We start from the raw sequence: 4,582 nt of genomic DNA on the forward strand, positions 1-4,582 counted from the left end.
CTGGCCCCATTCGGCTTACCTTATAATCCGCACTATTCAACTTGTTTTTTCAGTCGGAACAGTATTTTTCTCTCACAACAATTCAGCCAGAACAGTGTTTTTTCAGCCAATTCAGCCAAGTTTCAGCACGCCGAAATCGTAACTCATAAAATAAGACACTACATGCTACATCAATTCGCTGTGGGATCAAGGTGACGAAAAAAAGAAAATCATAAACCCAGCTTTCCCACCTACGTTTCCTTCTCTGGTTAATGTTTCCCTCACTAGCTCTCAGATCTCAGATACTCTGTGGATCTTTTCCTCCTACAATGCAAGGAGAAGGAACAACACGGCGGGGACGGCCATTACTTGGTGAAGCTGAAGAAGCGGCTCTAACTAATTTGTGGTGAATGATGACCGAGGGTCTTTCCTGTTCTATTACCAATATATCTCAACAATATGGCTCATACATAGAATACTCGTACTGTCCAATAGAGTGCCCATTGAATGAACATGCAGAATTTGTTGGATGGATTGAATGAAGCCGGTATCAATCTGTTGACACAAAGATCGGTCACACATCACAAAGAGCCAGAGCGCTCGGACCACAAATGGATTAGAGGTGGGCCAAAGTTAGCCTAGCTGACTTTCAAGTCATCCGTCACCTAAAACGTGTTCGCATAGTGGCAGAGGTGGGTGATTTTTTTTATAAATTAGAATAGAGCCAATGACTATTGTCAGTGATGATGATTAGAGTCTATCAAATTAAAGACTGATATTTGTTATTAATGTGAGAATTTCTAGGGTTTATCTTTTTTAGAGTGTCCGGTACCTATTACTATATCATTGGTATTTAGATTTTACCTAATTGTTGGTCAGAAACATCTTTTTGTGAGAATTTTTAGGATTCATCTTTTTTTTATCGAGTCTTGTCAGGATCAATATGGAGTCTCCATTGGTCACCTTTAGATAGAATTTATAGAATTTCTCTTTTTTTTAACATGATATGTATTTAGTTGAAACCTAAGCTTAATATATATAAGCTCTTGTTGCATCCCATTCTGTGACTTAACAAATTTATAGTTTAGTTTTCAGCTTTTAACAATCTAATATATGTTGGAACTCTAGTTTTATTATCATTTATTCAAAATTTTAAATTTTTATTTATTATAAAAGAGTTTGGGTCATAGTAGTATAGTATTTTCTATATGTTAAGTTGAAACTCAACTTGCACCCATGCACTACACATCTTGAATTTGCTATACACATGATTATAGCTAGTAGTATTGCTTTATATAACATAGAGTGCTCAAAAGTAAATTAACAATAGTGATATGATATAATATTTTAGTCAAAATGTATAAATGTATTTGTAATAATAATTAATGAAATTTATTTTCATGGGGTATTAATATAAATTAAAGCGAATTTTCATTGTTACTTCTATGTGGTTTGTTAACTGAACATTTTTCATGTTTCATATGCTATTAAATTTAAGTATTTATCCTAATATGTACATGTTCACTTGGTCTATATGGTGCAACATTGTATTATGCTTACTTGTAGCTTCACGATTGTATAAGTGGGTAATTTAAAAATATATATAACAGACCTTATGGATATTAAATTACTTTTCATTACCTAAGCTCGCACCTCTCATTTCCTACTACTTCATAAAAAGAAGAGGGATGTCATATGCTTGGCTTCCTCTTGAAACAACTTTCTCGCTCTGGCCTTAACATGGAGATCAGCGATGAGCAGAGGATGGAAATGTCCACTGTGAAGCGCCAACATCTTCCTCCTTCATGGCAAGGCAATGAAGCCGATGCCGAAGCCGAGGTGGAGGAGGATCATCTGTGGCCAACAAAAGATGGCCCTCTTCCAATATTCCTCAAGGTATTATGCTTTTGTATCTACTATATCTCACTCCTGTTTTAGGCTTGCTGAACCCCCAACCCCCTGGCAATTCGCAGTTTGAGAATGTGGAGTACAGGGTGAAGATGACTTTGAAGAACCCCCTCACAGCTGCGAGAGTGGCGTTTGCATCCCAGATCAGGGTGGATCAGGGCAGCAGCTGCAAGCACATCCTCAAGGGCATTGCAGGGAGTGTGGACCCTGGTGAGATCCTAGCGCTGATGGGCCAATCTGGCAGTGGCAAGACTACCTTGCTCAAGATCCTGGGTGGCAGGCTCGGTGGTGGCATCAAGGGCCAGATAACCTACAACGACACTCCCTACAGCCCCTGCCTGAAAAGGAGGTAAAACTGTAATAACAAACAAGAATTTTCACTCAATAATGGATAGTGACACAAATATTGCCAAGCATTTGCTGTGAAGGTAAATCCTTGGCGCTCATTTCTTTGATTGTGTTGTTCATTAATCTGTGCGCTGCAGGATTGGATTTGTGACTCAGGACGACATCCTCTTCCCACAGCTGACGGTGGAGGAGACCCTGGTGTTCGCCGCCTTCTTGAGGCTCACTGCTTGCATGTCCAAGCAGCAGAAGCGTGACAGGGTCGACGCCATCATCACCGAGCTGAATCTAGAGAGGTGAAATTTGAATTTCCATGGGGAGTTTAGTTTTCGCATGTATGCATGGCGATCGAATGAGTTGCGATCGATCCTCATTTGATTCCATGGTCAGGTGCCGGCACACCAAAGTCGGGGGGGGGGGGGGGGGGGGGGGGTCAGGAGGCGAGAGGAAGAGGACCAGCATCGGGAACGAGATCCTCGTTGACCCGTCGCTGCTCCTCCTTGACGAGCCCACCTCCGGCCTCGACTCCACGTCAGCGAGCAAGCTCATCCTCATCCTGCAGCGCCTCGCCAAGGTCCTACATAGCAGCACGACACATACATTTGCACGCAGCAACGGCACCGAGTCACCGACGACGACGACAATCATGTTGTTAATGAATTCGATCCTGGATGGTTACGTTGCTGAAGCGGAGAACGATCATGACGACGATCCACCAGCCGTCGAGCCGGATGTTCCACATGTTTGACAAGCTGCTGCTCATCTCCGACGGGCGCGGCATCTACCACGGCAAGGCCCGGGACTGCATGCACCACTTCTCCTCGCTGGGCTTCGTTCCGGAGATCCCCATGAACCCGGCCGAGTTCGTGCTGGACCTCGCCACCGGCACCCTCGACGACATCAGCGTCCCCGAGGCACTGCGCGGCTCGCCGGACCCGCAGGAGTTCAGGACTCAGGTCATCAGGCACCTGCAGCCAAGGTTTTTATTTTCGAAAATTAAAATTTATCGGGGGTATAAAGAGGAAATATCGGACTAAATTCAAATAAAATTTAATTTGAATTTAAATAAAATTTATAAAGAAAAATAGATATTTCCTTATCAGCACCTATGGATAAAGAGGATATATCGGAAATATTAGAAGATTTTGGCCGATATTCGAAGCCATGCCTGCAGCTCAAGTACCGGGCCGGTGGTGAGCCTCCCGCGGGGAGAAGGGCGCCCACGGAGCAGCTGCGGCTGGCGGTGCGGGCGCGTAAGGACCACCGCCGGAGCATCGGCTGGCTCCAGCAGTTCGCCGTGCAGTCCCGGCGCACGTTCCGGGAGCGTGCCTCCGACTACCTGGACAAGATGCGGCTCGCCCAGGCCGTCGGCGTGGCGCTCCTGCTAGGCCTCCTCTGGTGGAAGTCCCAGACCGGGACCGAGGCCCAGCTGCGGACCAGGTGGGGCTCATCTTCTACATCTGCACCTTCTGGACGTCGTCGTCGGTGTTCGGCTCCGTCTACGTGTTCCCCGTCGAGAAGCTGTACCTGGTGAAGGAGCGCAAGGCGGACATGTACCGGTTGAGCGCCTACTACGCCAGCAGCACGCTGTGCGACGCCGTGCCGCACATCGTGTACCCGGTGCTCTTCATGGCCATCCTCTACTTCATGGCGGGCCTCCGCCGCACCGTGCCGTGCTTCTTCCACACACTCCTCGCCACGCTGCTCATCGTGTTCACTAGCCAGGGCACCGGGGAGATGCTGGGCGCCGCCATCCTCAGCGGCAAGAGGGCCGGGGTCATGGCGTCGCTCGTGCTCATGCTCTTCCTCCTCACCGGCGGCTACTACGTCCAGCACATCCCAAAGTTCATCCGCTGGCTCAAGTACGTCTCCATGCACTACGGCTTCAACCTGCTGCTCAAAGCGCAGTACCACGGCCACCTCACGTGCAACTGCGCCAGCCGAGGCGGCTGCCAGCGCCTGCAGTCGTCGCCGTCGTTCGGCACCGTGGACCTCGACGGCGGCATGCACGTGGTCTGGATCCTGCTCGCCATGGCGCTCGCCTACCGACTCCTCGCCTACTTCTGCCTCCTCAAGCGGATCAGCCTCACGCTCTTGTGATCACCCACTTACCTATGCAGCGACACATTTCATTCTTAATTAATTTGGTATGCGTTGACGTCTAAAAGACACATTTCATTCTTAATTAATTTGGTATGCGTTGACGTCTAAAATTATCCAAGGTGCATAATGGACACCGCAATCATGGCTCTATCCCCAAGATGGTCAGAAAGCATACTTGATAATCGCATTTGGAGCCCGGACGAAGAAAAAGGCTTTTCGAGGGCTGTCCCACCCCAAGTTGGCTAAG

General features: G+C 47.6%; 1 pseudogene; it reads left to right on the forward strand.

Moving 5' to 3' along the window:
* The first annotated feature begins 1,719 nt into the window (after positions 1-1,719).
* Positions 1,720-4,332, forward strand: LOC136529981 (ABC transporter G family member 26-like; annotated as a pseudogene).
* The last annotated feature ends 250 nt before the right edge of the window (positions 4,333-4,582 follow it).

This window comes from Miscanthus floridulus, chromosome 19 (genome assembly GCF_019320115.1).
Source record: "Miscanthus floridulus cultivar M001 chromosome 19, ASM1932011v1, whole genome shotgun sequence".
Classification (NCBI taxonomy): Eukaryota; Viridiplantae; Streptophyta; class Magnoliopsida; order Poales; family Poaceae; genus Miscanthus; species Miscanthus floridulus.